At 53.0% G+C, this 12,954-nt stretch overlaps 1 non-coding gene across 1 annotated transcript; it reads right to left on the bottom strand.

The window, feature by feature from the left end:
• Positions 1-11,366: 11,366 nt before the first annotated feature.
• On the bottom strand, positions 11,367-11,438 carry TRNAG-UCC (transfer RNA glycine (anticodon UCC)). The gene has a single exon. It is a non-coding gene; the product is annotated as a tRNA-Gly (tRNA).
• Positions 11,439-12,954: the final 1,516 nt, after the last annotated feature.

The following is a 12,954-nucleotide window of genomic DNA, read 5'->3' as shown; positions in this document are numbered from 1 at the left end:
GAAATAAGTGCAGTCTAGACACTCCCTATTTTGATACAAGCTATTTCGAAAGAAGATATGCAATTGACGTAGTTCACTTTGTGTCGCTGATTTTGAATTTAGCCGTGCAGCAACCCTTCAGATAAATTGGCTACTGTCCATTCGATAGGTTATCAGGAAATCAATCAGTCTATGTCTACTATGGAAAAGGAGAAACTTACTAGGGGTTGACAACCAGCATGAAGGGCAACCTATCATATGGCTGGAGGGTTGACTCACAACATAAAATTATATGGAAAGGCCTCATTTGTGGTGTCACTTCTCCAAATGAGCCGCTTTTCCAGAATAACTTGCCAGCTGTCTACACTGGCCCCTTGAATTTCCAGAAAAGCACTGACGATCTACTGTAAAATTATCTTTGCTTTTCCGGAAAAACTATTCTGCTTCTGTTCGGGCAAAAGTCCTTTTCCGGAAAACTGTTCCGGAAAAGGGCCAGTGTAGACAGCCCAGATTTCTTTTCTGCAAAAAAGCCCTGATCGTGAAAATGACTATCGGGGCTTTTTTGCGGAAAAGAGCATCTACATTGGCACGGATGCTTTTCTGGAGAAAGTGCTTTTCTGGAAAAGCATCCTGCCAATGTAGACATGCTTTTTCCGGAAATACTTATAATGGAAAACTGTTCCGTTTTAAGCATTTCTGGAAAATCATGCCAGTGTAGACGTAGCCGAAAAGTTTTCTGTTAAAAGCATTTTCGGAAAAGCATGTCTAGATTGGCAGGATGCTTTTCCGCAAAAGCACTTTTTGCAGAAAAGCATCCGTGCCAATCTAGACATAGTTTTCTGGAAAAAAGTCCCGATAGCCATTTTTGCGATCAGGGCTTTTTTGCAGAAAACACTACTGTGCTGTTTACCCTGACCCTTTTGCGCAAAAGTCTTTCGGAAAAGGACATTTGCCCAAACGGGAACAGCATAGTATTTCCAGAAAAAGCACTGATGATCTTACATGAGATCACCAGTGCTTTTCCAGAAATTCAAGCAGCCAGTGTAGACAGCTGGCAAGTTTTTCCACAAAAATCAGATGAGTCTGCTTTAGGTCTGTCCTTAAAACAAAGGGGGAAAAGGGGCAGTGACGTGGCGCCAGGAAGCCCTGCCCACTGGTGTGGGTTTACACATGCAGGCTGTGTCTACATTGGCACCCTTTTCCAGAAATGCTTAAAATGGAACAGTTTTTCCGTTAAAAGTATCTCCGGAAAAGCGCGTCTACATTGGCAGGATGCTTTTCCGGAAAAGCACTTTTTCCGGAAAAGCGTCCGTGGCCAATCTAGACGCGCTTTTCCGCAAAAAAGCCCCGATCATCATTTTCGCGATCGGGGCTTTTTTGCGGAAAACAGTACTGTGCTGTCTACACTGGCCCTTTTCTGGAACAGTTTTTCTGGAAAAGGACTTTTGCCCGAACGGGGCAAAGTGAACTTTTGAACCCTGGGGCGGCACTGACCTGGGGCAGAGACTTTTGGGGTGTTGGACTTTGGGTGATTTTTTGGGGGGATTCGTGGCTGGGGGGAGGGCCTTTGCTCATGTTTGGTCTGTAAATCTGAGTTGTGGTGTTTTCCCAATTTAATGCTGATGTCGGTTACCTCATGTTATTAAAGGTTTGCTGCTATACTGAGGCTCTGTGCTTGCGAGAGGGGAAGAATTGCCTCTTTGAGGCACCCAGAGGTGTATGTAAGATTTTCCAGGTCACTGGGTGGGGGCTCGAGCTGGTGTTGTATTACCTTGTTGGGAGGAGACCCCTAGATACTGAACCCGGCCCTTGCTGCTATTTACTTGGCCTGGCAGAAGGGTTACACTGACAAGAACCAGAAGAGGGGAAACCACTGGCCGTCAGAACAGAGACTTGGGATTCTCCTGTGTCAGGGAGTCTGTGTCAGTGCCCTTGGGGATCCTGAGCTGGGTGGCTCCTGGGCTTGTTGGCTCCAGACCAGGGGGCTGTGTCTATACTGGCAAGAATTTCCAGAAATGCTTAAAACAGAATAGTTTTCGTTATAAGTATTTCTGGAAAAAGAGCGTCTACATTGGCAGGCTGCTTTTCCGGAAAAGCCCTTCTTCTGGAAAAGCATCTGTGGCCAATGTAGACGCGCTTTTCCGGAAAAGAGCCCCGATCGTCATTTTCGCGATTGGGGCTTTTTTCTGGAAAAGACTACTGGGCTGTCTACACTGGCCCTTTTCCGGAACAGTGTTCCGGAATAAGGACTTATGCCTGAGCGGGAGCAGAATAGTTTTTCCGGAATAGCGGCTGATTTTGTACAGTAGAGCATCGTTGCTTTTCCGGAAATTCAAGCGGCCAGTGTAGACAACTGGCAAGTTTTTCCGCAAAATCAGATGATTTTGTGGAAAAACTTGCCAGTCTAGACACAGCCTATGTGTCTGGGACGTGGGAGTGAGGAACCCGCCCAAATCAGACACGTATCCACACACCACCCCCCGGTTCTGCATCCCCGGCCCCTGGCCCTCCTCCGTCAGCCCCACACACTGCCCTGAGCCTCCCAGCCTGCACCCCCACACGTAGCTTTCTTACAGATGCTGTTTTATTGCAGCCCTCTCACCCCCAGCCTAGGCCCCCCAGGGGGTAGGTTGTGCTGCCCCACCCCCCAAAGGAGCCCTCGCGTGGCCATGGGCAGAAACCCCACCGGGGGATTGGCCCTGGTTGTCAGGCAGCTTGTGATGCTGCCACAGAGCACGCACCATGGGACCTGCAGGGAGGCTGCTCTCAGGGCACCCGGGACTCTGGGCTGGTGGCCGACACTCTGCGCTCCTGGCTTCCCTGAAGCTCTGGGGTCCAGCTCAGGGGTGGGAACCGTTTCTCAGCTGGGCGGGTGCAGACCCACCAAGAAATCAGTTGGGGGCTGAACACAGGGGAGAAGTGGAAAAACAAAACAAAACCCTCATTGACTTGGCCCAGCCAACCCAGGCGCTGGCCTAGCTCTGCCCTCCCTCCTACCCCAGCAGTGGCCACGCTGCAAAGCGGAGAGAGGAGATATGGGAGGGGGCGACCCACAGGGCTCTGTGGTGCAGTGGAAAGTCTGTTGCACTTCTAAACTGTGGTGCGCAGTGTGAGCCCGGTCAGTTGTTCAAGGCTTGTGGGTTTAAATCTTTGAGCTGCTCTCTGATTCCCAGGGCAGCTTTTACAGAGCAGGCCACCCCTTGAATGTGGCCAAAGGGGCCCAGGACAAGGGAAGAGACACAGGGCTGCCCCCTGGAGCTACAAGTCTCTGAGCAGCACCTAGGTGCTCTGCATCTGGTTCTAGGGCCATTTGTTGGTTTTTAACCTGTCACAGCTACAGACTAACAGGGCCCCCCTCTGAAGGGAGCAACTATGTGGCCCCCAGACCTTTTGTTTGCTGTTGCCCAGGCTCAAGTCCCAGAGTCAGCAACACTCACAGGCCCCACAGAAGGGGGCTGGTTTGATGCTTCGCCTGATGGCCCAGCAATGAGCCCCCAAACTCCCCCTGTGCTCAGGGAGCCAGGTTTGCCATGTGAATTCTGTGGGGCAGGTGATGTCAGTCCTGGGCACTGGGATTATTTACCAGTTTCCCTGGCCCTGGGAGATAGCAGTGGTTAAGGTGTTGGACTAGAAATCCATTAGGGTTTCCCTGCACAGATTCAAATCCTGTTCACAGTGAAACCTGGCTTTTGCCAACACCTGTTGCTAGGGCAACAAGCTACCCAACCCCTGGCACAGAATAGAACCCTCCCGTCCCATCTGCAGAGACACCTGGGCTACGTCTACACTGGCGGATTATTGCACAAGAACGGCCGTTCTTCCGGAAAGCGTCCGCACCGCCCCCCTGCTCTTGCACAAGAAGATTTACAGTACGGCGTAGCAAGAGAGGACTTGCATAAGAGCTACGCTCATTTTTAACAGGTGTAAGCCCTCTTGCACAGGAGCTCTTGCACAATAGGGCAGTGTGGATGCTCGGCAGGAATTTCTTGCACAAGGAAGCCCGATGGCTAAAATGGCCACCAGAGCTTTCTTGTTGAAGAGAGTGTCCATGCTGCCATGGATGCTCTTGTGCAAAAGAACATCTCGCTCACGGCAGTGCGGACATTTTCTTGTGCGAAGAAGCTGCCAGTGTAGACATAGCCCTGGAGAAGGCAAAGGAGCCTACAAAAATCAGGTGGAAACACAGATAACAGGGCCCTTCCTAACTGATAAGACAACTACTTGGGCTTTCAGCAGAGCCAACTCCCCATGGAGACAGCCAGGGGGGTAAGGGGCTCCAGTGGCCCTTCCCTGCTTGTTCTCCCCAAAAGCCAGCCCTGGTTGGGTAGTTGAAAAGGGCACTGTGGTTTAGCTGGCTAAAGTGCCTGCCTTGTAAGCAAGTGATCCTGGCTTCAAATCCCAGTGGTGCCTTGCTGTAGCCTTTGCTCATGTTTCCTGCGTCCTTCTGGGACACAGAAGAGGCCTCCCCCCTGGCCACCCATGGAATTGCTGGTTCAGGAAAAGGCTGATTGGAGGAGCGGTGGGAAGAAGGAAACCACAAGCCTGGAGCAGGTGCAGAGGCTCCTGTGACTAGCACTGGCAAGGCAGGGCTCTTGCTGCAATTGCTGGGACAGGAGAGCCAGCAACACATGCCCTTGTGATTCCCAGAGGGGGAGAGGGGGTCAGCGCCCAGAGATCCTGTGAGTGCAACTTCTGCAGCCATGGAGAGTGAGGGTATGTGGCATCATGTGCTTCTCACTTGTGGTTCCCTCCTGCAAGGGATGTGAATGTATCCCAATACTCCTCAGCTGATGTCACTGCTCTCTGTCACATGGGAGTTGGGCTCATCCCAGGTACACACTCATTAGCAGCAGCTGTGCTTACTTGGGCACCCAGAGGAGCAGCAGTAAGAGCAGATGCTTTGTTTATGCCCAGCTTTGAACCAGGGATCTTTTGCGTGTTAAGTAAACATGATAACCACTACGCCACAGGAACACACTTTGGGGCTGATGTAACTTGGCTGACTGTTCTGTTCCTGGCTCTTTCTAACACCCTGCTCTGCGGGGGAGGGGATGCACCTTGTGAACACTCCACCTCTTGTTCTCATGGACGCGACTAACCCGAGCTGCCAGCTCCTCATTTCCTCACCAGCCCCTTGAGATTTGTAGCTCAAAGCTGGAGCTGCTGTGGAAGGAGGTGAAGCTACAGAAGCTGACGGGGGACAATCAGCGGGTGGAGGGTTATTTTTTCTCCTCCCTGGGCTGATGTGGCTAGAACTGAGGAGAAGAAAATCCTCTTCCCTTCTCCTCAGAAGATGGAAATTGCAGTTGGTTCTCTCTTTGGTTCTACTAAAGCTGGACCCCAGGACTAGACTGTTTCTTTCTAAAACCCTGGTGAAAGCTGAGAGTGAATTGCTTGTAGGCTGAGAATGTGAGTGAAAGAAAGACATCACCCAGCATGGGGCTTGAACCCATGACTGGGAGATTAAGAGTCTCATGTTTTCCCAACTGAGCTAGCCAGACTGTTCTCACACAGTATCACATGGTAGCAGAAGCCAAGTGTTCTCCACTGCCTGCCTCAAGGCTCTTTCTTGCACCTAATGGGGGGGGGGGGGTGGTTCTGCTCTGTGGGGAAGGTTGAACTCAAATCCCCCTCCTGACACACCCACTTCTTTCCCCACAAGGAACGGCCCCATTTCCATCTCTCCAGTGGCAGGGGAAGGGGCTGGTTTCAGGATTTCTTTTAGTGCAGCAGCAAGGGGAGATGAAGGAAATTCAAACCCCTTTGCAAGCTTTGTGTCACAGGAGGGGTGTGAGCTGGGGAGCCTGCCCCCCAGAAGGGGCATTTGGTTGCACCCAGGGGCAGCAAGAATTCAGGCCACACAGCAGAAACTTCAATTCCACTTTGTGTTTCTTGACTCTTTCAATCTAAGGACTTTAAAGAAACATTTTGAACATCTACTCTAGTGGTGCAACACATCAGCACGCAGTATGTGTAAAATAGTATTCAGAGGAGATATGCTACAGTTGTGAGTTCAAACCTTCCCCGTAGCAGTGGTTTTCTGCCCTACCTGGGTTGTCCCTGTGCAATGGTTTTTGAACACTCTCTGTGCAAGTTGGCCTCTGATCCTGCCCACCCAGCATTCACTCTGAAGAGGCCATAATATGTGAAGGGGGAAATTTCACTGATCCCTTCTCCTCTGAGCTGGAATCCCAGCTCCCCCAACCTTCACTGGAAGAGGCCAGCCCAGCAGGGACTAAAAACTACTGCTCCAGGTGAGGCTTGAATTCATAACCTCAGCATATCTCCTACAAGTACTGTGTGCTGACCCATTGCACCACTGGAGCAGCTCTGCTAAATACTGCTTCAAAGTCCTTAGATTGAAAAAGTCAAGAAGCACACAGTGGACTTGAACAAGTGGGGCAAGAAGATCACTTCTGAAGGATTTGCACAAACCAACACCTCACCAGAGGGTCTCACTGAGATTTGAACTCAGCTTGCAGGAGTCAAAGTTTCGCTCTGTGCCTGAGGCTCTCAGCTAGTTGATACTCTGCTCCCCTTGCTTGTTCCAATCAACAGCTTCACTTCTCCAGACCTTGCCCCATCTGAATGTGGCCTCATGGGAACGATCTGGCTCCCTGTCCGACACAGGAAGGAGAAATGTTGCCATGTCTTACACACGTTGGCACCGCACAGACACTGGCCCTGTATCCCCTTCGCTGAGCTCCTTGGGACAGGGAGAAGCTCCAGGAGATGGTTCCCCTAGGATCATGTCTCACATGGATCCGAACATTGTGGGAACCCAGACCCACCCTGCAGCCAGGAATGCCGGTTCCTAGAAGCTCCCCCCTAGAAAGGACTCAACTGAGGGGTCAGGAAGAAGCTGGGGAGAGATGAGGTCAGAGGTTTCTGGGTGGGAGAGTGCAGCTTCTCGGCTCTTGGGCTAAGTTCAAGAGCAGCAAACAGGGAAGTGGCTACTGGACGCTCTGTGTGGCCATTCCTCCTCAGCTGGACATGGTTCTTGTTCTTCTGCATGGCACAGACCATGGAGACCAGGGACTTTCCAACGGGCATCCAAATCTGGCTCCCTGGGCACAGAAAGCTACAGCTCAGTGGGCAGAGGCTCTAACATGCACATTTACCCCAGCCACTGGACTGCAGAGTTGCCTTTGAGGTTTTGCAAGGATCGGGGAGGGCAAAATGCAGCAAACATTGATCATCTGGCTTGTAAACCCCTTGGTTTCAGGGTTTAGGTTGGAGTCCCCAGATGGGGGCCCGGCCTCCTTCAGTTTGGGTACGTCTAGACTACAGGCTTTTGTCGACAGAAGTTTTGAACCAAGGGTCTTTCACAGGGTAGGCAAGCTGCTTTGTCGACAAAACCCTGTAGTCTAGACACAACCCTACATGCAATAACACCTTCTGTCGACAGAAGGTGTTATGCCTCGTAAAATGAGGTTTACCAGTGTCGACAAAACCGCTGAGTTCTGTCAACGTTAAGTCCACTTTTGTCGACAAAACTCTGTAGTCTAGACACACCCTTTGGTTCCTTCCTGAGGGCACAAAATTAACAACAGAGAATTCCTTTGCCCTGCAGCAATCTCTGTTGGCCAAAGGGTTAGCAACCGAATATTTGCCCAAGTTTAAGTGCAGCAGCAGAAAACAGTGTTGTGTGTGGTTCTGAAACAAAAAGCAGGACTAGTCCTGTTTTTTGTTTCAGGTAGACCAGACTAACATGGCTACATTTCTATCACTACTCTGCATGTGTGTTTCTGTGGTGTAGCGGTTATCATGTTTGTCTACCCTGTGAAAGACCCTTGGTTCAAAGTCAGGCAGAAAACATGGTGTCTTCTCTTACAGCAGTTCTCCTTGGTGACTCCAAGGCCTACTCCTGGTTCAGGGATGGGTGGCATGTGTGCTGGCTTTCAGGAGCATGTGGGAGACAGTTAAATAGGTTAGGCTGAGATGGGAGGAGGCACGGCTGGGCCTGAGACTTCTCAGCAGTGCCTTGCCTGGGACCAGGTTGCCAGGTTGCTGTGGCCACACAGTGCAGGGTCCACCCTGGAAGTGCCACTACTGTGGCTGTGCACCTTTAGGGCAGTGTGGCTGTCCATTTTGCTGCAAGGAGTCACAAAGCCACATAACATCCTGCCACATGCCCAGACTCCAGCCACCCCATTCCCCTCGCTTTCCTCCCACCCAGCACCCCCTTACTTTGACACCCTCCCTTGTTCCTGCTCCCTTTATCCTGGCCAGACACTCCACCCTGCTCCTTCATCCACATTCCTTCTGCTCCCTTTCTCCTGGCCACACACGGCTCCTTGGCGCTTCTCAAGCCAGGCCCTGCAAGGAGCCACCAGGAGGAGGAACCAGCCCTTGGAGCTCAGCTTGCCCCCGATCTGGTAGTTTCCCACCACATCTTACCTGGGAAGAGGTGACTTGTTCTCCTTCCTTCTGACCTTACGTCTCCATTCCCTTCAAAGGTCACTGTTGCTCGGGACCCACCTCCTCAGGGCGCTGCCCCTCTGCCCCTGGGCTGGGAGTGGGAGACTGCACAGTCTCTGCACTTGGGCTGAGAAGTCTCACGGGGACTCGTCTGTTGATGGGTTAGGCAGCCCGATGCCCAGCCAGATCCATTCCGTAGCGCTGCCCGAGAGGGAGCTTTACAAGTGCCCAGTGTCCATTGGTATTTTCTGGGGCTCTGTGTAGGGGATTGGGCTTGGCCATCTTTTCCACGGGAAATGCCTCTTCTTTGGAACAGCAGCTCCCAGGAGTTCATGGAACTTCTTCTTCTCAGCTTGGGAAAGGGACGACTAAGGGGCGATGGGACAGAGTTTTATGTAATAATGACAGGGGTGCAGAAAGCAAATAAGAATTTTTTTTCTTGTACTCAAGATCCTGGGTTACAGAATGAAACTGGTAAGTAACCAAATTAAAAGTAACCCAAAAGGAAGCATTTTTGCGCCTAGTGGAACTCATTGCCAGAGGTGTTAGGTGCACCTCTGAGTGCTAAAAGCCTGGGTATTCAGAGTGAAGGGGTGCATTTTGCTCTAGAAGGCCCAGGAGTGACAGACAGAGGGAGGTGGCTGTAGCAGAGCAGGCAGATGAGAAGGCCCATGAGAGACAGAGACTCCAGAGCAGTGGGGGGGGAGGGGTATTTGGTCTGGCAAACTGACAGACAATCCCCAGGCCCTGAGCATGGTGCGGGTGAAGCCCATGGGGCAGTTTGCCTGGTGGGGTTCGGGGGGTGGAGAAGCTGTGAAGCTCTGTGAGTGGATAAGGTCCCTGGCTGAGCTGCGCCCCCCGCCGTGTGTGTGACTCAAACTGTCCCTCATCCCCTTTTGTGTGTCTGTTGCGCTTCCGGCGTCTTTCCTCAGGCACGTTCATCCGGCAAAGACCCCCCCAGGGATCTTGTATCTTCCTTTGTGCAGCTCAGCCACAGACACAGCCAGGGCTGGAAGGAAATTGCTGCACTTTGCGAGTCATAGAGTAGAGCAATTTCACCTATCTGGTCAAGGAGGACACCATGGTTTCGCTGGCTAGAGCACCTTCCTAGTAAATGGACAAACCTGGGTTCAACTCCCAGTTGTGCCTTATTACAGCCTTTGCTCACATTTTCCTATGTGTTTCTGGGACACAGAAGAGGCCTCCCCTGGCCACCCATGGAACTGCTGGTTCAGGAAAAGGCTGATATGGGAGGAGTGTTGGGAAGAAGGAAACCACAAGCCAGAAGCACCTGATGCCCACGTACCCTCACTTTCCATGGCTGCAGGAGCTGCAGAGGTTGCACCCTCAGGCTCTCTGAGCACGGACACCCCCAGGGAATCACAAGGGCGTGTGGCGCTGGCTCTCCTGTCCCAGCAATTGCAGTCAGAGCCCTGCCTTGCCAGTGCCAGTCACAGCAGCCTCTGCACCTGCTCCAGGCTTGTGGTTTCCTTCTTCCCAACGCTCCTCCCCAATCAGCCTTTTCCTGAACCAGCAGTTCCATGGGTGGCCAGGGGAGGCCTCTTCTGTGTCCCAGAAGCTGCCAGGCTCTGAGTCTTGCCCCTTTGTGCCCCCCTCTAAATTCTCTTTTAAATTGGTCTTTATGGTCCTGCTCAGGGTTCTCCTCAGCAGCGCACAAGAGAGAAGCTGTTGCCACTGGCCCTGCAAGGCAAGACGAGCTTTTCCTGCTCCCCTCAGCCTGACTCCCTACTTGGCCCCATTCCTGCCTCCCTTCCCGGGCTGACCCAGTGGCCAAAAGGGGCTGCGGCTGCTGCCGACAGGGAAGAAGCTGGGAGGCAAGGAGCTGGCAGCAAGAGATTCCAGCTGCCTCTTTGCCCTGGGTCTCAGTGCGCCATGCCAGCCACCAGGCACCTTGACCAAACCTCAAACCAGCTGGACGAGCCAGCCCACGTCACAGTGAGTCACTAGTGGCCCTGTCAGAGAAGAGCCATTGGCAGCTGCAGAGACAGGTTTCAGCTGCCGGACGTGCCTTTCTGAAAGGGCCATTTGTGAATTGCATTCTGCTCAGCTAGCTGATAATGCTGATAATGGAAAAGTCATGCGTTCAAGCCCCATGCTGGCCACAGAGTTGTCTGCTGTGGTGACTGTTTTACCTCCCTTTAGCTGCCTGCTATGGACAGGGAAGCAGAAACAGGCAAGAGGCTGAGGCTTTTCAGGAAACAGGCCAGAGAGCTGGTAGGAGGAGGCTCCAGCCTGCACAGACCCAGTGGCCAAAAGGCCCTTGGCCTGGCCTCCCTTCTCCAATAGCAGGAAAACTCTTCTCTTCCCTCTATTGTGGGGCTACTTCTGGGCCTGCTGGCTCAGCTGTTTAGCGCTTGATGCTAATAATGCTCAGGTCACAGGTACAAGCCCCATGCAGACCCCACAACAGCCAAATTAGTTTTGTTTGAGCTGCTCCCCACAAAAAGCGGTGAGAGGGAGCCCTTGGCTGTGGGTCCCACTTGTGCCTGTTGCTCAGGGTTAAATAAGATCTTCCCCAGGAGGTTGCCTGTTCCCTTCCCACCTTGCATTGGCTGGGAATCAAATCAAACAAAGGGCAGCAAATGCCAGGCACTGTCATTGTCTGGGCCACAGATAAAGTCCCTCTTGGAGCTGTAGTCCCAGGAGGAGTCTCTGCAGGCCCTGAAGTCCATGCGGAGGAATGCCGACATTTTTGGCCAAATGGCCAATGGTCTAGCAAAGAAAGGTCACCTCCCTCCTACCCCCGCATCCTAGACCAAGTCAGAGCCAAGGTCAAGGAGTCGCAGCAGAGGTATGTGAGGGAGGAACCGCATTACTGTGCATGCTCTCGGAGAGGATGAAGAGCGGTGAGAGGCAGCCCACAGCTGCAGGACCTGTTTGTGCCTGTTTTTTCAGGGTTCAAGTAAAAAGGCTCAGCAAGGAGCTTTGATGCTCTTGCTTTACACTGCATTGGCTGGGAATCAAACCCAGGTCAACTGCTTGGAAGGCAGCTATGCTCATCACTATACCACCAATGCCTGCCTGCAAAGCTGCTGTGAAAATAAGTTAGGGAAACCCACGTCTGCCATGAGGCTAGCAAGAGGTGAGGGGGTGCCTGTGTGGTTTGGGTAAAGCAGAACTTCTTGGCAATTAGGCAAAGACCAGAAGTGATGATGCTGGGCTAGTAGCTGCCCTGCACTCTCCGTGGTGTGAGGACCCGGGTGGAAGAGGAGTCCCTGAGGTTGTTGGGTGGGAGAGTAGAGTTTATCAGACTTTGGGCTAAGCTCTAGAGCAGCCAAGGGAGAGGTGGGGAAGTGACTTCTGGATACTCTGTGTGGCTCAGGGATGCGGATCAAGAGCCGTCCTTGTGTTTTTTGCTGTAAAGTGTTGTTTCTGGGTCCTTCGCCTAAGATCGAGCACGTCTTCCTTTTGGAGAGCCATGTCACAGGCACAACCCCCAGAGACCCCTCCAGGGACACATCACAGGCAGGGCTGGACCGAGCCATTCCGGTGCCCCGGGCTGACAGTTCAATTGCGCCCCGGGTTGGGGGAGGGCGCATGCGCGGAGCTGGCAGTGGCAGGATGCACGTGCCTGACCCAGCCCGGCTACCACCAGTGGTGCGCAGCCCGAGGCTGCCTGGGGTGGGTAAGCCTGGCCATGCAGGACCCTGCAGCCATGAGGGGAAAGGCGCTGCTGAATGGTGCTGCAGGGGTTAACGTGGCCCCCTTCCCACGGGCAGCCGCTGCAGGGTGGCTGCTGGGAGCTACTGCAGCCCGCAATCCGGGAGTCGGGCACTCGGCACCTGATGGCAGCTATAAAGGGCGGCTGCCCGGCTAGCCCAGGCCTTAATCCAGCCCTGGTCACAGGACCAAGCAAGAGGCAGAAACACTGGGCACTGTCAGTGTCTGGGCCAGAGATAAAGACCCTCTTGGAGCTGTGATCCGAGGGGGAGTCTCTGTCTGTACAGCAGGGACAGCAACACTCACAGTCCCACAGGAGGGCCCCTGGCCTAGCAATGTGGCCCCCTGAGCAGCCTCTGATGTTCCCTGCTAGAGCCCCAGAACCAGCCCTGAGTGACGGGGGCAGAGGGGGAGCAGCTCACACATGCCAAGGGGCTGGCCAGGGGCAGGACATGAGCCTGCAAGGCAGCAGTGACATCACAAGGGCCTTGTGCAGCACCTCAGCTCATTGGCTGGGAAGCAGTGACCTCACAGAGGGACCATGGCAACAGCCAGGTGGGACAGGCTGCAGGGCTGGGGCATCTCAGAGACCCCCATGGCCTGGCTGCCTGGAATCTCCTTTGTGAGGTTTCCCCTTGAACTCACCTCTAAGCCAGATCCCTGGTCAATTTACCCTCTGGATCTTACCCACAAATCATGCTGAGCCAATCCTTTAGCATCTAACATCTAAAGGTTTATTACTACAATAATACAATATAGGACACAGGACACATGCTTCTTTGCTCACCTGCACTAGCCTTTCACAGGATGAGGGGTCCCTTCTCCCTTCCCCAGAGGGGACAAGAACAGAAACCAAACAGAACATCAAAGCAG

The sequence above is a fragment of the Pelodiscus sinensis genome, chromosome 19, assembly GCF_052426305.1.
Source record: "Pelodiscus sinensis isolate ZL-2025 chromosome 19, ASM5242630v1, whole genome shotgun sequence".
Lineage (NCBI taxonomy): Eukaryota > Metazoa > Chordata > Testudines > Trionychidae > Pelodiscus > Pelodiscus sinensis.
The sequence above is the reverse complement of the archived record's forward strand: the minus strand, read 5'-3'. Positions and strand labels throughout refer to the sequence as shown.